This window comes from Vulpes vulpes, chromosome 11 (genome assembly GCF_048418805.1).
Source record: "Vulpes vulpes isolate BD-2025 chromosome 11, VulVul3, whole genome shotgun sequence".
NCBI lineage: Eukaryota > Metazoa > Chordata > Mammalia > Carnivora > Canidae > Vulpes > Vulpes vulpes.
In genome coordinates this window covers 12115827-12138196 of record NC_132790.1, presented here as the reverse complement: position 1 = coordinate 12138196, position 22370 = coordinate 12115827, and the positions used below count along the sequence as shown (strand labels likewise).

General features: G+C 40.3%; 1 non-coding gene and 1 pseudogene across 1 annotated transcript; both read right to left on the bottom strand.

The window, feature by feature from the left end:
- Positions 1 to 5751: 5751 nt before the first annotated feature.
- Positions 5752 to 7079, bottom strand: LOC112926972 (nucleolar and spindle-associated protein 1 pseudogene; annotated as a pseudogene).
- A 12273-nt stretch (positions 7080 to 19352) lies between these two features.
- Positions 19353 to 19459, bottom strand: LOC112927126 (U6 spliceosomal RNA). Its single transcript, XR_003236468.2, has one exon. It is a non-coding gene; the product is annotated as a U6 spliceosomal RNA (small nuclear RNA).
- Positions 19460 to 22370: the final 2911 nt, after the last annotated feature.

Below are 22370 nucleotides of genomic sequence, written 5' to 3'. Positions count from 1 at the left end.
ACATGGATACCCTGCTACCTGGAGTCTGGATTTGTTGTCTTCTGGAGGACAACTGCCACATTTCTCTCTGATCATACCCTAATATACAACAGACTAGCAACCATTTCATTTTCTTTCTACTTTCCTTCTGAATAGGGCCTTTGATAGAAGGCTTTTGGCTCTATCCTCCCAAAACTATAATCTCTGTATAGTTTAGAATGCTTCAGTTAATTAGAGCTCTTCAAATCCTGCCAAGATAGAGAAAGGGCCAGGTTTAGAAAAATATTGTCTTGCTCACATGTGAGATGATCCCAAAGCAGTATTTTAACCTGAGCTCTGAAATATAATATTTCACTGACTATTATCTTAGGGGAAATGAAACTTTGAAAAAAATGTATTTTTGGAACGCCTGGGTGGCTCAGCGGTAGAGTGTCTGCCTTTTGGCTCAGGGCATGATCGTGGTCCAGGGATGAATCTTACATCAGGCTCCCTGATGCTTTTCTATGTCTATGTCTCTCTCATGAATAAATAAAATAAAAATCTTTAAAAAACATGTATTTTTGCCTACTTGATATTTTACTCAAATTTAGAATTTCATAAAAGGCTCTTAGCTATGAACGTAGTGATTGCCTAGAACTTATACATAAATTTAAAATAAAAATTAGGGGGTCCCGGGGATCCCTCGGTGGCTCAGCGGTTTGGTGCCTGCCTTTGGCTCAGGGCGCGATCCTGGAGTTCTGGGATTGAGTCCCACATCGGGCTCCTTGCATGGAGCCTGCTTCTCCCTCTGCCTGTGTCTCTGCCTCTCTCTCTCTCTCTCTATGTCTATCATGAATAAATAAAACCTTAAAAAAAAATTAGGGGATCCTGAGTGGCTCAGCGGTTTGGCACCTGCCTTTGGCCCAGGGTGTGATCCTGGAGTCCCGGGATCGAGTCCTGCATTGTGCTTCCGGCATGGAGTCTGCTTCTGTCTCTGCCTCTCTCTCTCTCTCTCTATGTCTATCATGAATAAATAAATAAAATCTTTAAAAAAAAAATAAAAAAAATAAAAATAAAAATTAAGGGACACCTGGGTGGCTCAGTGGTTTAGTGTCTGCCTTTGGCTCAGGTTGTGATCCCGGGGTCCTGGGATCGAGTCTCACATCAGGCTCCCTATAGGGAGCCTACTTCTCCCCCTGCCTATGTCTCTGCCTCTCTCTGTATGTCTCTTGTGAATCAATAAATAAACTCTTTAAGAAAAATTAAATCAAATCAAAGTTAAACCACTTATTTTGTCTCTATCAAGTTGTGTGTGTGTTCCTGTGGTAATGGTGTTAAATTTCCAAATAGAACAAAATTTGCTTAAAATAGATATCATTAGCCCTTTCAGATTATTTTAGAATATATTATAAAATAGAACCTTTACTTTTTATTTTATTTTTTTAAAAGATTTTATTTATTCATGAGAGACACAGACAGAGAGAGAGACGCAGGCTCCATGCAGGGAGCCCAATGTGGGTGGGACTCCAGGATCAGGCCCTGGGCTGAAGGCAGGTGCTAAGCCACTGAGTCACCCAGGTGTCCTTAGAACCTCTATTTTATTTTATTTTATTTTATTTTATTTTATTTTATTTTATTTTTATTTATTTATTTATTTTTTTATTTATGATAGTCACACAGAGAGAGAGAGAGAGAGGCAGAGACACAGGCAGAGGGAGAAGCAGGCTCCATGCACTGGGAGCCGGACGTGGGATTCGATCCCTGGTCTCCAGGATCGCGCCCTGAGCCAAAGGCAAGCGCTAAACCACTGCGCCACCCAGGGATCCCTAGAACCTCTATTTTAAACTAGTTTTTTAAGGATTGGCCAGCACCGCCAAAATAAAAATTATGAAAATAGTTTAATGCCAAACTACAAGTAAGAATGTTATAAAGAAAACTTTTACTCTTTAAAATTTTTTTAAATGTTTTTAAAAAGTTAGAAATTATAAGAAATTATTAAACAAAGGGCATGTGTAAATATATGTCATTAAAAATGAATTAACAACTGTTAAAGAATGAAAGTGCATAGCCTTATTCTTTATAATAAAAGCAAAATAAAACAACTCTGAATTCATAGCAGCTTTGCTCAGAAAAGACAGCTGAACACAGCTCAGGTGTCTAACAACAGGAGAATCAATAAACACCTGTGGTATATTCATGCCATGGGATACAGCTCAGCAATAAAAGGGAGAAGAAAACTTGCTCATTCTTGAAACAACAGGGAGGAATCTCAAAAACATTATGCTGAGTGAAAGAATTCTTATCCCAAAGAGTACATGTTGTATGATTCCACTGATATTAAGTTCTGGAATTGGTAAGTAAACTATGATTCAAAAGACTGAAGACAGGGATCCCTGGCTGGCGCAGCGGTTTGGCGCCTGCCTTTGGCCCAGGGCGCGATCCTGGAGACCCGGGATCGAATCCCACATCGGGCTCCCGGTGCATGGAGCCTGCTTCTCCCTCTGCCTGTGTCTCTGCCTCTCTCTCTCTCTCTCTCTCTCATAAATAAATAAAAATTAAAAAAAAAAATAAAAGACTGAAAACAGCAGTTGCCTTTGGGATGAGGGCAGGTATTAGGGACAGGGTTTGATGGAAAGAGGCATGAAGCAACATTTTGGCATAATGGTGATGTCCTGTGTCTTGATAGAAATTTATGTTTCATAGGTGTACGTGTTTGTCAAAACTCATCAAATGGTACACTTAAGACCCTGAACAGCCAAAGAAATCTTGAAAAAGAAAAACAAAGCTAGAGGTATCACAATTCCAGATTTCAAGATATACCACAAAGCTGTATTAATCAAAACAGCATGGTCCTGGCACAAAAATAGACAGATGAATCAATGGAACAGAATAGAGAACCCAGAAATAAACCCCTACTTTTAGGGTCAATTCATCTACATGAAAGGAAGCAAGAATATGCAGTGGGAAAAAGACAATCTCTTCAACAAATGGTGTTGGGAAAGCTGGACAGCTACTGCAAAGAATGAAATGGGACCACTTTCACCATGTACAAAAATAAACTCAAAATGAATTAAAGACCTAAATGTGAGGCCTGAAACCATAAAATTCTTAGAACACATAGGTGGTAATTTCTTTGACATTGGCCATGAAAACATTTTTCTAGATATGTTCCCCTCTGTCAAGGGAAACAAAAGCAAAATTAAGCTGTGGAGACTACATCAAAATAGAAAACTTTTGCACAGTGAAAGAAATCATTAACAAAACAAAAACGCAACCTAAAGGGGAGAAGACATATTTGATATGGTGGTAATATCCAAAATATAAAAAGAACTTATATAATTCAACACCAAAGACACAAATAATCCAATTAAAAATAGACAGAAGGCCTAAATAGGCATTTTTACAAAGAAGACATGCAAATGGCTAGACACATGAAAAGATGCTCAACATCACTATCAGGGAAATGCAAATTAAAACCACAAGGAGATATCACTTTACACCTGACAGAATGACAAAAATGAGAAACAAGTGTTGGTGAGGAGAAAAAGAAACCTTCGTGCACTGTTGGTGGGAATGCAATATGGTGCAGTCACTGTGGAAAAGTGTATGGAGGTTCCTCAAAAAATTAAAAATAGAACTATCATATGATCCAGTAATTCCACTACTGGGTATTTACATAAAGGATATGAAAACACTAATTTGAAGAGCTTTATGCACCTCTATGTTTATTGCAGCATTATGTACAATAGCCAAGATATGGAAGCAACCTAAGTGCCCACCGAGACATGAATGGATAAAGAAGATGTGGTATATATACACAATGGAATATGACCCGGCCATAACAGAGAATGAAATCTTGCCATTTGCAACAATTGGATGGATCTAGAGGGTATTTTGCTAAGTGAAATAAATCAGTCTGAGAAAGACAAATATCACATGATTTAACTCAGGTGTGGAGCTTAATAAACAAACCAAATGAATAGACAGAAAAAAACAGACAAAAAAAGCCAGACTCTAAAGAACAAATTGTGGTTGCTAGAGGGGAGATGGATAGGGGGATGGGTGAAAAAGAAAAAACGGATTTTTTTTTTCTTAAGATTTTATTTATTTATTCGTGAGAGACACACACACACAGAGAGGCAGAGACATAGGCAGAGAGAGAAGTAGGCTTCATGCTGGGAACCCAGTGTGGGACTCGATTCCCGGTCTCCAGGATCACGCCCTGGGCTGAAGGCTACGCTAAACCGCTGGGCAACCCAGGCTGCCGGAAAAAAGGGATTAAGTGTACACTTCCCTTGATGAGCACTGAGAATGTATGGAATTGTTAGTCATCTTGTACACCTGAAACTAATATAACAAACACTGTGTGTTAATTATACTTGAATAACAGTTAAAAAGCCAAACAATGTGCTTGCTATAATGCTGCAATGTAGTTTTGTGGAGGCTGAGAAAATTAAGGCCATTCCACTTTAAGTTCAGCGTTATCACAAGTACAGCCATCCCAGGCCCCTGTGAATAAGAGCTGAACTTTACCTTACTTCAGTTACAGGAAGAAAACAGTTTACAGCTTAACGTCCTAGAAAGCCCCATATTAGAATAAAAACAGCCCAAGCCAAGGGCAGGAAGCCCCTATTAGAATGAGAACAGAGCTCAATGCCCTTGAAGGCCCCATATCAAAATGTAAACAGAACTTGAGGAATTGCTCCACCCCTTCTGGAGGTCCCCTAGACCAGTCCTTAAAACTAAGCTGAAACCCACCTCGGGGTCCAAGTCCCTGCTCTGCTATGCCGGGTATACTTGGACCCAAGCTCGAGCTTGTAAATAAACCCTTGTGTGTTTGCACTGGTGTCGGCTCCTTGGAGGTTTCTCGGATTCGCAATCTTGGGCACAACAGTTTCAAGACAAGGAGCCTGTCTTCCCTTTGAACAACACTGCTCTGCAAATCTCTCACATATAGATTCCTAAACTGCCACAGGGTTACCAGTTTGGGGAAACATCAAGTTATACTCAAGATGTATACTTAAAAATTACAACTTTATTATATAACTCAGTGGTCATATACTTTACGAAGTAAATTGAGAGTTTTTACAGGTTTAGATATAGTATCTGAATGAATCTTTGAAAATTCATGAATGGAAAGCTCATACCTAACTTCTATATAAGAACAAACTAGTCACAGTCAAATTTTAAAAAGCAGGAAAAATATTTGTTTTAAATGTTAGAGAAGTGGATTATTATTATTATTATTATTTGAGTTTTTAAGAATGTATTCAGTGATAGATGGTGATTACATCAAGTGATCTGAGCAGACCTGCATAGGTAATAAAACACATCACATAGGTAGAATATGCCAGTACCAACGTGTATGGCTCCCCATTTCAGTAAGACTACGTGGTTCTCTAGAGGAGGAAGGGGGGGCTGTCTCAGCTTTTTATTGGTCCAAGTTCTACTGAAGCTTGTAGAATTACCTACCGTCAGGTAAATGCTTCTGTCTGTCTAGAAGAGGATTCAGCAGAGGAAACTGGACATTAAAAATCTAGGTCAAGGTTATATATAGGATGAGTCTCAGAAAACTGAATTGTACAGACACTTACGTAAAAACCATTTCAAAGGATTTGTGAGCGTTAAGGTTAATAAAGTCTTTTCAGAGATGCAGCATGTGAAGAACCCACCAACACTACATAGTGAACAACAAACAGCAGAAGGAAGTCTTGACTCAAGTGAGGAAGACAGAAAAATATTTACATTAAAGAAAGGGTTCAGAATGAAGTAATATTTACGGGATGCTAAAAAATTAATCTTCAGCCATAATGAGGCCTCTTCGAGCTCCCAAAACCTTTGCTTTCTTCTCCTTTCGTCTTTGTTCATGTTACTTCCGTTGTTCCTCCCGGTCTGGAGAGGAGTTTGTTTGTAAGTTTTCTTGTGGAAGCTAACTCTGTTGACATGTTGCTTGAGAGAATTATTTTCTTTAGGTTAACCCCATGGTTTCAGTTTGCCTTTGTGTGGCTCATGGTTGAGGGGACAAGACAGACTTGCTTTGAAATCAAACACCAGTTTCTTGTTGGAGACTGGAGTCTGTGCTGCCTCCGTTGTTGGCCTGAATGGGGTAACAACAGAAGCAGAATTCCCCTTTGCTGTCTTTAACTTGCATGTTCCCAGCACAGCCTGGCCTTTTGGAGTACTCCCACATGCGGTCACATGTGGAGACTTTCTGGCTGGAGTCTTGGTCAGTGAACGCTTATGTTCATTATCTTTGGTAGCAGCTGAAAACCTGACATTCATTTTAGTTGCCAATAGAATGGAACGCTTGGCGGACCTTTTCCCACACAAGGTGCTCTGGCCTGTAGGGCCCAGGGGCTGGCCCTGTGAGCAGCGCTGGCTGGAGGGAGTTCGAGCCTCAGGGAGCCTTCCAGGGAGAGGAACTGGAGTCACCACCACTTCTTTGGTGACCAGCTGCTTCTTCAGTTCATTAAATTAGTTGTGTTCTTCAAAATGTTTCTTTTTCCTCTCAATATATTGATCAATGGTCTTCATTTCCTTAAAACGAGCCTCATGAAGCTTCTTAAAGTTTGGAGTAGTGCTTATAGTTCTTTTACTTTTTCCAGGTTTGGAAAACCTATCTGCGTAGAGAGGCTTCTTTCTTTCTGCAGGTACCTTTGAATCTTTATTATCATTTATTCTTCTTTTTCCTGTGGAAACTGCATTCTCCTCTCCTTGGTTCTCATCTAGTGGTGAAGGAACTTCTCCAACAGTTCTGAGATCCTGGTTTTCCTGCTTCTCTTGATTCTGGAATTCAGTGTGATCACTTATTTTCATCTCTGAACGATCCTGCTGGGAGTCAGGGTTCTTGCAACCTTCTCCTTGTTTTGGTGATGTGGCCAACTGGCTCCCTCTTAGCTTGTTCCTGGCTGCTGATCTGCATCTCAGTCGCATCCCAAGAGGATGCAGAAGTTGGACTTCCATTCTGACTCTCAGTTTTTTTGCTCGTCTTTAAGGTAGGCTTTCAAGGCTTTTAACAACTTGTCTGCCCTCAGGTCAGCCCGGAGGCCCAGATTCTTGGCCAAGTTCTGCAGGTTGCTATACTTGAAGGAGTCAAGCTCCTCAAGGGAGGGTATGGCCATGGCGAGCTGCATCCAGGCGACCTCGCAGAGGACGCGTACCCTACACTCAGCAAAGCAGTTCAAAACTCAGGCACCCGGATTATTATTTTTTAAAGATTTTATTTATTTATTCATGAGAGACAGAGAGAGAGAGGCAGAGACACAGGCAGAGGGAGAAGCAGGCTTCCCGCAGGGAGCCCGATATGGGACTGGATCCTGGACCCCAGGATCACGCCTTGAGCCGAAGGCAAGATGCTCAACCGCTGAGCCACCCAGGTGTCCCCAGAAATGGATTATTATGCATAATATATAAGAGTTTACTCTGATATATAAAAATATCATAAATTTGCCCTATGAGCAAGTGACACAAATAGAATGAAATGCTGGTAATGAGCAAATGGGAAAATATTCAGGACATAACAAAACTCAAATAAACAATGAGATATATTTTTATATCTATTAACTTGGCAAAGAAGGTAATAGTGATACTGGTGCCAGAGTTTGCAATTAAACTGATGTGCTCATACCTTTCTGACAGTGGATATAAAACAGGAACTTGATACTATGTGCTAAGAACTCTAAAACTGTGCACACCTTGACCTAATAATTTCATTCATTGTAATTTAGGTGAAGGAGCTAATTCACAAGGAAGGCAATCCCTAGGTATGAGGCTTTTCACCAGAGCATTCTCTATAGTAACAGAAATTCAACCACCTAAATGCCCAATAATAGGGAAAGTCAAAACAGTGAGGTAAGTTGTAGTACATTAATTGGATGGAATATTCTACAGCTAACAGAAAAAATATGAAGAATATCAGGTAGGGGAAGGAGTCATTCAAAATAGCATTCTGAAAAACAAAATATCCAATTATGCTTATAGCTCTGGAAAATATACCAGTATGTAGACAAGGACAATGAGGAAGCAGAAAAAAAAAAAAAAGATTATATTTGCTCCTCCTCCTTCTCTTCTAATCATGAAGTCATGAAGCTGACAAATTTTTTAAAAAATATTTTATTTACTTATTCATGAGAGACACATACAGAGAGGCAAAGAGAGAAGCAGGCTCCATGTAGGGAGCCTGATGTGGGACTCGATTCCAAGACTCTGGGATCACGCCCTGAGCTGAAGGCAGATGGTCAACCGCTGAGCCACCCAGATGTCCCATGAAGCTGGTAAATTTTCACTTGGCATTGACACACTCCTCTACCTGCATGTGTCCTCTTTTTTTCATTGTTTTGTTCTTACCCCTTTATTGGATGAGGATGCTTCTCCAGGGCATCCATATCACCTAGAAAGAAAATCAATACATACATTTATTCATTAATTATGTGGCCTTTATTTTGTATTCGGCACTGGGATATAATACGGATCAAGATCTACTCCCCTCTACTCAATGAGCTCAGTTTACACGAACATGGATAAAAAGGATTTGCAATATAGTATAAAAGTTCATAAACTGATAGAAAAATAAGCTAACTGGGAACCAGAATTTTTAGGTGTCAAATATTTTAACTCTTCAATGGGATTTTTTTTAACATTTTATTTATTTATTCATGAGAGACACTGAGAGAGAGAGAGAGAGAGAAAGAGAGAGAGAGAGAGAGAGAGGGACAGAGACACAGGCAGAGGGAGAAGCAGGCTCCATGCAGAGAGCCTAACGTGGGACTCGATTCCGGGACTCCAGGATCAGGTCCTGGGCTGTAGGTGGTGCCAAACCGCTGAGCCACCCAGGCTGCCCAGATTTTTCATTTAAAATGGGCTCAAGGGATTTGCATTTTTAATTATTCCACTTTACATCAGACAGTTCCCTCTTTCTGCCTTCTCCTCCAGAGACATAAAAATGCTTGTCTCTCCTCCAAGGCAAAAATCAAATTTTTACTTCCACACTCCCTCTCATTATTTTTCCTATAATTCTCCTTCCTTTTAGTCACAATTACATACTGGTTGTTTCTAATTTCATGTACTCATTCATCTAGCAACAATTATTTTTTTTTCTTTTTAAAGACAATTTTTAAAAAAAGATTTTAAAAATTTATTTATTCATGAGAGACACAGAAGGAGAGAGAGGCAGAGATTCAGGCAGAGGGAGAAGCAGGCTCCATGCAGGGAGCCTGACGTGGGACTCAATCCTGGGTCTCCAGGATCATGCCCTGGGCTGAAGGTGTCGCTAAACCGCTAAGCCACACGGGCTGCTCCAGCAACAATTGACTATGAACTAGAGATACATTAGATCTGGACTAGGTGGCCTCTGGGGGTAGAGGGAGAGCATAAAGATTCATGACATTGGCTCCCTAGAGGACAAATAAGACAGGATTTGACTCCATCTAGGGAGATGCATCCTGACTAGGGACCTCACGACAGCAGCCCCTTGGGCAAGAAAACATAGCTTAGAAGGCTCTGAAAATCCATTTTTAAAATATCAATTTCTTTTTTTTAAAATATCAATTTCTATCCCACCACTGTCATTTAGACAATTTCCTCTCAAGTCCTAACCTTAAAACACATCTCTTCTATTTCTTGTCCTTCCTCCCTTAGACTTACATCTTCATCAACCCTGATCTTCATGGCAATAATAGGAAATAAGTAGAATAGATGACAACACCCATTTTACAGGTGAAGGAAATGAGATCTGACCAAGGCCATGTGACTGTAAGTGGAGGAAGGACGGTAAGTGAGAAAAGTACTTGACCTGGAAAGTATTTGAGATAAAAGCTGTGGCCCTGTATTTGTAACTAATCCTCTCCCTCTTGGTCTGTTGCTTCACTAGAGAAGCTGTGCTCTACAGGGTCCTTCCAGCTGTCTCCTCTGAAGTGACAAAAATCTCTCCATTCCCTTCCAGTCTCCTCCCCTGGAGCATCTTAACCCTGATGCCATAAGCCAGACCAATTTAAATCCAAATTTGGAGGAGATGGTGGAACCTGAGTATCAGGATTTTGTAAAGTTCCAGGAGATTCCAATGAGCATTCAAGGTTGAGAATCAGTGTATTAGAAACTCCTGAGGGGCAGGCATGAGGGCCACCCAGATCTGTGTTGCCCTGCCCCTCCCTCCGTATCTTCCAGTCTCCCAGGTGTCTCCTCCCTGTCCTAGGGCTGTTGCTGAAGCTGTAGTCAAGCCACACCCCTTAGCCACTTGCCACAAAATTTTCTGTCCCCTCCTGCTGATGGCCCTAATGGATCCTGCAGACTAAATGATCCCAGTGATCTTGGGCTGCCCTGGCATTGGTCTGTCAGACAATGGCACAAGCCACGTTGCTTGTTCTCATAGCCCTGCAGAAAATATTCCAGGCTCCAGGGTGGGATTTTCTATGAGGAATGGCCCCAGGGCAGGTGATGGGGGAGCTCCCTCTTTCCTGCTTTCCTACAACCTTCTTCCTCCTCCTCTCTCCTCACCCTCTCTCCAGACACTCGGCCCTGCTCTGTCCTAGTCTCCCAATTCCTTACAGCCTCACTTCTATTCAGCTTAAGAGAGAAGTACTTGGTTTTTCAAACTCTTGCTCTGAGATCAGGTAGTATGGGAGAGTCCAAGATAAGATGTCTGATATCAATTCTCACTGGTGCCTTCCTGGGATCCAGAACTCTTGAGCAAAGAGAAGAAGCCCCCCCCGCCCCCCCACCAGGGGAGGTTTTCATGTTACTAAACTTTTCCAGCCAGAGGGATGTGCATAGGGTTATCCTGTTTATTTATCCATCCTTAATTCACTTCTCCAATGGAGATTTATTTTCACCATAAACAAGGTGAATCCCATGTTTCTTCCACAAGGTGTGTCCATCCCAGGAGCAGAGATAAGTATGTGCACATGGCCATACACGGTCTGCAGCTCAGATGTCACAGCAATATCACTCTTCCTTTGCCCTGTGTGTTCAAGTTCATGAGACCATATCAGCTATAATATACAAGGAGGATATCTCTGTGAGGAAAGAGAATTGGACCATAGCCACTCCCCTGATGGAAGCCTTCCAAACCAGGATGCACTGGGCTATCTTGGTCAAGGGCAAAGGGCAGGAAAAGCCAGGGCAATGAGAACAGTGTGAGAGCACCTAGGGGTGGACTGGGTCCCATGGACTAGGTCAGCTGGAAGAAATGTTGTTTCTGGACACAGTGTGCTGCTGGAAACAGGAAAATCCCAAATTAGCAGCATATGTGCACACTGAGGAAAATGAAGAAGGGTGTGAATGTAACTCAGATGTGTTAAAGGAGCACCTTAAGACTGAATCTCAGAGCACAAAAGCTCCCCTGAAACTGGGAACAAGACATCACTGGTTCCCCAGGGCCTGGAACTGTGAGTTACAACCAAGGCAGGCCCACTCTGTTTTTCTTTCTTTTTTCTCTTCTCTTCTTTTTTTTTTTTTTAAATATTTTATTTATGTATTTATGAGACACACACACACACACAGAGAGAGAGAGAGAGAGAGAGAGAGAGGCAGCTACATAGGCAGAGGGAGAAGCACGCTCCCTGTGGGGAGCCCAATGTGGGACTCAATCCAGGGACTCCAGGATCATGCCCTGGGCCAAAGGCAGGTGCTAAACTGCTGAGCCATTCAGGGATCCCTCTGTTTTTATTTCTGAGCCATTTTATATATGGACCCATTTTCCAAAATGTTCATCTTCTCTCTTAGATTTTAAGGCTCAGGTTGGATGGCACCATCTACTTTTTCCACTCCTCCCTGCAAAGGAAATAATCCCTCTTCTGTGTTTTAAAGCACTTGTTCATATCTCAAATGAAACACTGTCAACCCATTTATCAGCTTAAATCTGTATTATGTGGTATTTCCACACTGGAGTATGTGTGACACTGATGGGGGTATTGTCACTTGCACTTAGCTTTGTGTCTAGCATATAGCAGATATTCAGCAAATGTTGAATGAGATAAAGTTATGTACCCAGTTCAAAACAACTTGTTGTACACCTGAAACTAATACAACATTGTATGTTAATTGTACTTCAATAAAACAAAACTATGTAGCCTAATATTTTGCTTGAGATTATTATATTAAATAGAAAAAATAGGTTTTCCTACCCAGGGCAATTACCAAAAGGGGAAATAGAAGTCACCCTCTTGCATATTCATTCTAGACCTCATTGTCTTCAAGAGGCAAGTAGATTTACTGCCTTTAAACAATAAGTGCTCTATAATACAATCCCAGAGAGCAGTGCACAGTGTGCGCCAGGAGTCCTCATCATGTAGGATGGCTAAAGAGCACAGCAGGGCTGAGAGAATTTCTCTGTACCTACCATTTGGACTCGGAAGCAACTAGGGGCCTCCTTCCTTCTGCATCCTCCTGCACACATGCTGACAGATTCATGGTGTTTCGGTATCTGTTTTCTGGACTTGGCTGCCACCCCTGTCAGATTCTTTCCTTAGCGTGTGTTAATTAATGATGTCACAGTCTTCTTCAAGATCAGTTTCCTTTCGAGTCCACACCTTGGTCTCTATAGATGTCCCAAGCATTCAATGTGGGATTTACTCATTTTATCTGAAAGTCCTGGGAGAAGTTCATTTTCATTCCCTACACAGTAAGCACCTTCCTTGTCTATCCTTTCTCTTGATGGAAAACATTAGGTTAGTTTAAGGATGTGAAATCATTTAATAAAATCCAAAACACTATGCAGAAGAGATTAGCATTATAGATGCACTGCCAGGCCAAGACTTCATGAACCCCAAAGCAGAAAAGCCTCCTTGCTACCCCTGCTGGACTCCCCCTAAATGGACACTGCTATCAGGTCTGGGTTTGTTTGTTTTTTTTTTTTTTTAGGTCTGGATTTTTTTTTTTTTTAACTTTTTATCCTGAAATAAATTTAGTTTTACAAAACGGTTGCAAAGATAGTACAGAGAATTTCTGTCTACCCTATCCCAGCTTGTCCTGGTATTAATATGTTTCACAACCACTGTCCATATATTAAAATTATATATATATATTATTAATATACATATATTTAATTTATTAAAATAATATTGGTATAGTAAAATTAACTATAGAATTTATCCAAATTTTACCCTAGTTTTCCTACTAATATCCTTTTTATTTTCCAGGATACCAGGTTGTATTTATTTATTTATTTACTTACTAAAAAAACTGAGATATAAATGACACATAATATAGCATAAGTTTAAGGTGTAAGGACATTGGTTTGATACATTTATATTGCAATACAACTGCCATTGCAGTGCTAGCTAATATCCCTATTTATTACGTTATTATAATTTCTTTCTCTTTTTTTTTTTTAGAGATTTTATTTATTCATTTGAGAGAGAGAAAGAGAGATACCAAGAGAGAGCACGAGCAGGGGTGTGTGGGGGAGGGTGCGGGGAGAGGGAGAAGCTGACTCCACTAAGCAGGGAGCCAGACAGGGCTCCATCCCAGGACCTGGGATCATGACCTGAGCCATAATCAGATGCTTAACTGACTGAGCCACCCAGGTGACTATTATCATTATCATTTCTTCTAGTGGTGAGAACAATTAAAAATTTAGTTTCTTGTCAAGTTTAATGTTTATATGTTTGTAATCTCTGTACTGTGTATTAGGCCTCCATGACTTATTTATCTGCTTTCTTTTTATTTTCTTATAATTTATTTGGATTCCATACATAAAGGATATCATGCAATTTTTGTTTTTTGTGTTAACTTCTTTCTCTTACCATGGTGCCCTCAAACGCAGAATTTCCTTTATTCTTAGAGCTGAATAGTATTCCACTGTGTGTGTGTGTATACACACGGATACACACACACAATTTCTTTTATCTATTCATTGATTGATAGATACTTGGGTTGTTTTCATATCTTGACTATTGTAAATAGCACTGAAATAAATATAGAAGTGCATGTATCTCTTCGATAACGGGTTTTCATTTCATTTGGATGTATACCTAGAATGCTAGATCACATGGTAGTGCTATTTTTAATTTCTTTTTTTATAATAAATTTATTTTTTATTGGTGTTCAATTTACCAACATACAGAATAACACCCAGTGCTCATCCCGTCAAGTGCCCCCCTCAGTGCCTGTCACCCATTCACCCCCACCACCCACCCTCCTCCCCTTCCACCACCCCTAGTTCATTTCCCAGAGTGAGGAGTCTTTATGTTCTGTCTCCCTTTCTGATATTTCCCACACATTTCTTCTCCCTTCCCTTATATTCCCTTTCACTATTATTTATATTCCCCAAATGAATGAGAACATACAATGTTTGTCCTTTGCCGATTGACTTACTTCACTCAGCATAATACCCTCCAGTTCCATCCACGTTGAAGCAAATGGTGGGTATTTGTCGTTTCTAATGGCTGAGTAATATTCCACTGTATACATAAACCACATCTTCTTTATCCATTCATCTTTCGATGGACACCGAGGCTCCTTCCACAGTTTGGCTATTGTGGACATTGCTACTATAAACATCGGGGTGCAGGTGTCTCGGCGTTTCATTGCATCTGAATCTTTGGGGTAAATCCCCAACAGTGCAATTGTTGCGTCGTAGGGCAGGTCTATTTTTAACTCTTTGAGGAACCTCCACACAGTTTTCCAGAGTGGCTGCACCAGTTCACATTCCCACCAACGGTGCAAGAGCGTTCCCTTTTCTCTGCATCCTCTCCAACATTTGTGGCTTCCTGCCTTATTAATTTTCCCCATTCTCACTGGTGTGAGGTGGTATCTCATTGTGGTTTGGATTTGTATTTCCCTGATGGCAAGTGATGCAGAGCATTTTCTCATGTGCATGTTGGCCATGTCTATGCCTTCCTCTGTGAGATTTCTGTTCATGTCTTTTGCCCATTTGATGATTGGATTGTTTGTTTCTTTGGTGTTGAGTTTAATAAGTTCTTTATAGATCTTGGAAACTAGCCCTTTATCTGATACGTCATTTGCAAATATCTTCTCCCATTCTGTAGGTTGTATTTTAGTTTTGGTGACTGTATCCTTTGCTGTGCAAAAGCTTCTTATCTTGATGAAGTCCCAATAGTTCATTTTTGCTTTTGTTTCTTTTGCCTTCGTGGATGTATCTTGCAAGAAGTTACTGTGGCCGAGTTCAAAAAGGGTATTGCCTGTGTTCTCCTCTAGGATTTTGATGGAATCTTGTCTCACATTAAGATCTTTCATCCAGGGCACACCTGGTGGCGCAGCAGTTTAGTGCCGCCTGCAGCCCAGGGCATGATCCTGGAGACCCTGGATCGAGTCCCACATCAGGCTCTCTGCATGGAGCCTGCTTCTCCCTCTGCCTGTCTCTGCCTCTCATTCTCTGTGTCTCTATAAATAAATAAATAAATAAATAAATAAATAAATAAATAAATAAATAAAATCTTAAAAAAAAAAAGATCTTTCATCCATTTTGAGTTTATCTTTGTGTATGGTGAAAGAGAGTGGTCTAGTTTCATTCTTCTGCATGTGGATGTCCAATTTTCCCAGCACCATTTATTGAAGAGACTGTCTTTCTTCCAGTGGATAGTCTTTCCTCCTTTATCGAATATTAGTTGACCATAAAGTTCAGGGTCTACTTCTGGGTTCTCTATTCTGTTCCATTGATCTATGTGTCTGTTTTGTGCCAGTACCACACTGTCTTGATGACCACAGCTTTGTAGTACAACCTGAAATCTGGCATTGTGATGCCCCCAGATATGGTTTTCTTTTTTAAAATTCCCCTGGCTATTCAGGGTCTTTTCTGATTCCACACAAATCTTTTTTTTTTTTTAAATTTTTAAATTTATTTATGATAGTCACACACACACACACACACACACACACACACACACAGAGAGAGAGAGAGAGAGAGAGATTGAGAGAGAGAGGGGGGCAGAGGGAGAAGCAAGCTCTATGCACCAGGAGCCCGACGTGGGATTTGATCCTGGGTCTCCAGGATTGCGCCCTGGGCCAAAGGCAGGCGCCAAACCTCTGCGCCACCCAGGGATCCCGATTCCACACAAATCTTAAAATAATGTGTTCTAACTCTCTGAAGAAATTCCATGGTATTTTGATAGGGATTGCATTAAACGTGTAAATTGCCCTGGGTAACATTGACATTTTCACAATATTAATTCTGCCAGTCCATGAGCATGGAATATTTTTCCATCTTTTTGTGTCTTCCTCAATTTCTTTCAGAAGTGTTCTATAGTTTTTAGGGTATAGATCCTTTACCTCTTTGGTTAGGTTTATTCCTAGGTATCTGATGCTTTTGGGTGCAATCGTAAATGGGATTGACTCCTTAATCTCTCTTTCTTCAGTCTCATTGTTAGTGTATAGAAATGCTATTGATTTCTAGGCATTGACTTTGTATCCTGCCACGCTACCAAATTGCTGTGTGAGTTCTAGCAATCTTGGGGTGGAGGCTTTTGGGTTTTCTATGTAGAGTATCATGTCATCGGCGAAGAGGGAGAGTTTGACTTCTTCTTTGCCAATTTGAATGCCTTTAATGTCTTTTTGTTGTCTGATTGCTGAGGCGAGGACTTCCAGTACTATGTTGAACAGCAGTGGTGAGAGTGGACATCCCTGTCTTGTTCCTGATCTTAGGGGAAAGGCCCCCAGTGCTTCCCCATTGAGAATGATATTTGCTGTGGGCTTTTCATAGATGGCTTTTAAGATGTTGAGGAATGTTCCCTCTATCCCTACACTCTGAAGAGTTTTGATCAGGAATGGATGCTGTATTTTGTCAAATGCTTTCTCTGCATCTAATGAGAGGATCATATGGTTCTTGGTTTTTCTCTTGCTGATATGATGAATCACATTGATTGTTTTACGAGTGTTGAACCAGCCTTGTGTCCTGGGGATAAATCCTACTTGGTCGTGGTGAATAATTTTCTTAATGTACTGTTGGATCCTATTGGCTAGTATCTTGTTGAGAATTTTTGCATCCATGTTCATCAGGGATATTGGTCTGTAATTCTACTTTTTGGTGGGGTCTTTGTCTGGTTTTGGAATTAAGGTGATGCTGGCCTCATAGAACGAATTTGGAAGTACTCCATCTCTTTCTATCTTTCCAAACAGCTTTAGTAGAATAGGTATGGCTTCTTCTTTAAATGTTTGATAGAATTCCCCTGGGAAGCCATCTGGCCCTGGACTTTTGTGTCTCGGGAGGCTTTTGATGACTGCTTCAATTTCCTCCCTGGTTATTGGCCTGTTCAGGTTTTCTATTTCTTCCTGTTCCAGTTTTGGTAGTTTGTGGCTTTCCAGGAATGCGTCCATTTCTTCTAGATTGCCTAATTTATTGACGTAGAGCTGTTCATAATATGTTTTTAAAATTGTATTTCCTTGTTGTTGGTAGTGATCTCTCCTTTCTCATTCATGATTTTATTAATTTGAGTCTTCTCTCTCTTCTTTTTAATAAGGCTGGCTAATGGTTTATCTATCTTATTAATTCTTTAAAAGAGCCAACTCCTGGTTTTGTTGATCTGTTCCACAGTTCTTCTGGTCTCGATTTCGTTGAGTTCTGCTTGAATCTTAATTAACTCTCTTCTTCTGCTGGGTGTAGGATCTATTTGCTGTTTTTTCTCTAGCTCCTTTATGTGTAAGGTTAGCTTTTGTATTTGAGTTCTTTCCAGTTGTTGAATGGATGCTTGTATTGCGATGTATTTCCCCTTTAGGAATGCTTTTGTTGCATCCCAAAGATTTTGAATGGTTGTATCTTCATTCTCATTAGTTTCCATGAATCTTTTTAATTCTTCCTTAATTTCCTGGTTGACCCTTTCATCTTTTAGCAGGATGGTCCTTAACCTCCACGTGTTTGAGGTCCTTCCAAACTTCTTGTTGTGATTTAGTTCTAATTTCAAGGCATTATGGTCTGAGAATATGCAGAGGACGATCCCAATCTTTTGGTATCGGTTCAGACCCGATTTGTGACCCAGCATGTGGTCTATTCTGGAGAAAGTTCCATGTGCACTTGAGAAGAATGTGTATTCAGTTGAGTTTGGGTGTAAAGTTCTGTAGATATCTGTGATATCCATCTGGTCCAGTGTATCATTTAAAGCTCTCGTTTCTTTGGAGATGTTGTGCTTAGAAGACCTATTGAGTATAGAAAGAGCTAGATTGAAGTCACCAAGTATAAGTGTATTATTATTTTTTTAAATTTTTATTTATTTATGATAGTCACAGAGAGAGAGAGAGGCAGAGACACAGGCAGAGGGAGAAGCAGGCTCCATGCACCGGGAGCCTGACGTGGGACTCAATCCTGGGGCTCCAGGATCGCGCCCTGGGCCAAAGGCAGGCGCCAAACCACTGCGCCACCCAGGGATCCTGTATAAGTGTATTATTATCTAAGTATTTCTTCACTTTGGTTATTAATTGATTTAAATATTTGGCAGCTCCCACATTCGGGGCATATATATTGAGGATTGTTAAGTCCTCTTGTTGGATAGATCCTTTAAGTATGATATAGTGTCCCTCTTCATCTCTCATTACAGTCTTCGGGGTAAATTTTAGTTTATCTGATATAAGGATGGCTACCCCGCTTTCTTTTGAGGACCATTCGAATGGTAAATGGTTCTCCAACCTTTTATTTTCAGGTTGTAGGTGTTCTTCTGTCTAAAATGAGTCTCTTGTAGACAGCAAATAGATGGGTCCTGCTTTTTTATCCAGTCTGAAACCCTGCGCCTTTTGATGGGGTCATTAAGCCCGTTCACATTCAGAGTTACTATTGACAGATATGAGTTTAGTGTCATCATGATATCTATTCAGTCCTTGTTTTTGTGGATTGTTCCACTGAACTTCTTCTTAAAGGGGAATTTTAAGAATTCCCCTTAAAATTTCTTGCAGAGGTGGTTTGGAGGTCACATATTCTTTCAGTTCCTGCCTGTCTTGGAAGCTCTTTATCTCTCCTTCCATTTTGAATGAGAGCCTTGCTGGATAAAGTATTCTTGGTTGCATGTTCTTCTCATTTAGGACCCTGAATATATCCTGCCAGCCCTTTCTGGCCTGCCAGGTCTCTGTGGAGAGGTCTGCTGTTACCCTAATACTCCTCCCCATAAAAGTCAGGGATTTCTTGTCTCTTGCTGCTTTAAGGATCTTCTGTTTATCTTTGGAATTTGCAAGCTTAACTATTGAATGTCGAGGTGTTGAACGGTTTTTGTTGATTTTAGGGGGGGATCTCTCTATTTCCTGGATCTGAATGCCTGTTTCCCTTCCCAGATTCGGAAAGTTTTCAGCTATGATTTGTTCAAATACATATTCTGGCCCTCTGTCCCTTTTGGCGCCCTCGGGAACCCCAATTAAACGTAGGTTTTTCTTCCTCAGGCTGTCGTTTATTTCCCTTAATCTATCTTCATGGTCTTTAAATTGTTTGTCTCTTTTTTCCTCAGTTTCCCTCTTTGCCATCAAAAAATATGGAACACTTCACGAATTTGCGTGTCATCCTTGTGCAGGGGCCATGCTAATCTTCTCTGTATCGTTCCAATTTTAGTATATGTGCTGCCAAAGTGAGCACTATTTTTAATTTCTTGAAGGACCTTCAGACTGTTTTCCATAGTGGCTAGACCAATTTACATTCCCAACAATAGTGCACAATTTTTTTTAAAAGATTTTATTTATTCATGAAACACACACACACACACACACACACACACACACAGAGGCAGAGACACAGGCAGAGGGAGAAGCAGGCTCCATGCAGGGAGCCCGACGTGGGACTTGATCCTGGGTCTCCAGCATTAGGTCCTGGGCTGAAGGCAGTGCTAAACCGCTGAGCCACCTGGGCTGGCCACAATGGTTCTTTTCTCCACATTCTTACAATTTGTTATCTCCTTTCTTCTTGATGATAACCATTCTTACAGGTGTGTGGTGATAACTCATTGTGGTTTTGATTTGCATTTATTTCCCTTATGATTAGTGATGTCGAGCACCTTTTCATGTACCTCTTAGCCATGTGAATATTTTTTTGAAAAAATGTCTATATTTAATTCTCTTTCCATTTTTTTGATTGGATTTTTTTTTGTTGCTAGTGCACCGTAGGAGTTCTTTATAAATTTAGTTTATTGACTGCTTATCTGATATGTGGTTTGCAAATATTCTTTCCCATTCTGTAGGTTGCCTTTTTTTGGTTGTTAATTGTTTCTTTGCAGTGTAGAAGCTTTAAAATTTGATGTAATCTCATTCATTGATTTTTGCTTTTGTTTGTGCTTTTGGTTATGTACTCAAAAAGTCATTGGCAAGAGCAATGTTGAAGAGCTTCTTTCCTGGGTTCTTATGGTGAGGTCTTATTGCTTAAGTCTTTTTTTTTCCACTTGGAGTTAATTTTAGTGAGTGATGTAAAATATAGTTCCAGTATCCTTTTTCTGCATATGGTGGTTAATCAGTTTTCTCAACACCTTTTGTTCAAGAGACTATCTTATCTTTCTTTTCCTCATTGGATGTTCTTGGCTCCCTTATCAAGTATTAGTTGACTATATATGCTGGGGTTTAATTCTGGGCTCTGTACTCTGCTGCTGTTAGATGGAATATTCTATAGTTGTGTGTTAGGTCCATTTGGTCTACAGTTTGGTTCAAGTCTATTTCTTCCTTGTTGATGATCTGTGTGGATTATCTATCCATTGTTGAAGGTGGGATATTGAAGTCCTCAACTATTATTGTATCATCTCTATTACTCCTTTCATATCTGTTAGTATTCACTTAGTATAGTTAGGTGCTCTGACATTAGGTGTACATATTTTTATGATTGTTTTTTTAAAATTTAATTTAATTTTTAAATTTTTATTTATGATAGTCACACACAGAGAGAGAGAGAGGCAGAGACATAGGCAGAGGGAGAAGCAGGCCCCATGCACCGGGAGCCCGACGTGGGATTCGATCCTGGGTCTCCAGGATCGTGCCCTGGGCCAAAGGCAGGCGCCAAACTGCTGCGCCACCCAGGGATCCCTATTTTTATGATTGTTATATTTTGTTAATGAATTGATCCCTTTATCATTATATAATAGCCATTTTTGCTGCTTGAAACCATTTTGACTTAAAGTTTATTTTGTCTGATATCAGTATAGCTAACATTTCTTTCAGTTTCCACTTACATGGAAAATCTTTTTTCCATCCCTTGACTTTGTTAATTTTCTTTAAAGATCTATTTATCTATTTGACAGAGAGAGCGAGAGAGAGCGAGAGAGAGCACATTTGAAGCAGACGGAGTGGGAGAGGGAGAAGCAGACTCTTCTCTGAGCAAGGAGCCCAAATTAGGACTTGATCCTAGGACCCCAGGATCATGACCTGAGCCAAAAGCAGACGCCCAACCACCTGAGCAACCTAGGCATCCCCATATCTTGACTTTGATTATTATTATTATTATTATTTTTTAAGATTTTATTTGAGAGAGAGAGAGAGAGAAAGAGATTGAAACAGCCTCTGGGAGAAGATGCCTACAGGAGGTGGGGGAGGAGGGGGTAATTGAGGGAGAGGGAAAGGACTCTCCACTGATGGGGGAGCCTGACATGGGGCTTGATCCCAGAACCCTCAGATCATGACCTGAGCAGAAATCAAGAGTTTTAACCGGCTGTGCCACTCAGGCACCTCTCTTGTCTTTGATTCTGTGTGTCCTTAAGATCTACATGAGTCTCTTGTAGGTGGCATATAGTTGTTGCTATTGTTTTTTAATCCATCATCTACTCTGTGCCTTTAGTTGGTGTATTCAATCCAAATACATTTAGAGTAATTATTGATATTAAGGACCATTAATGCCAACTTATTTATTTTTTTAAAAGATTTTATTCATTTATGAGAGAGAGAGAGAGAGAGAGAGAGAGAGAGAGAGAGAAACACAGGCAGAGGGAGAAGCAGGCTCTATGCAAGGAGCACGACCTGGGAGTCGATCCCAGGACCCCAGGATCATGCCCTGGGCTGAAGGAAGGCCCCAAACCACTGAGTCACCCAGGGATCCCCTAATGCCAACTTATTAATTGGTTTCTGTGTTTGTGTTTTGTGGGTTTTTTTTTTTTTTTTTTGTATCTCCATTGTTTCCTTTTCTGTTTCTGCCTACTTTTGTAAATTGGTTATTTTTCATGTTAGTAGGGTCTGTTTCCCTTTCTGTGTTTTTTGTGAATCTACTCTAGGTTTTGCTTTGTGTTTATCACAGGGCTTGCATTAACACATCTTACAGATAAGACAGTTCATTTTAGGCTGGCGGCAACTTATCTTTGGTCACTGATAAAGGCTCCAACATTTACTCTTCCCTCTTATATTACTGATGTCACAATTTACCTCTTTTTATGCTGTTTATTCATCAACAATTTATAGTACTATAGTTATATTTCCTACTATTTTCCTTTAAATTTTATACTTGTAATTGAGTGGTTAAAATAGTTATCTAAATCTGACTACATTTTTTTACCTATACCAGTGTGCTGCACCCTTTCATA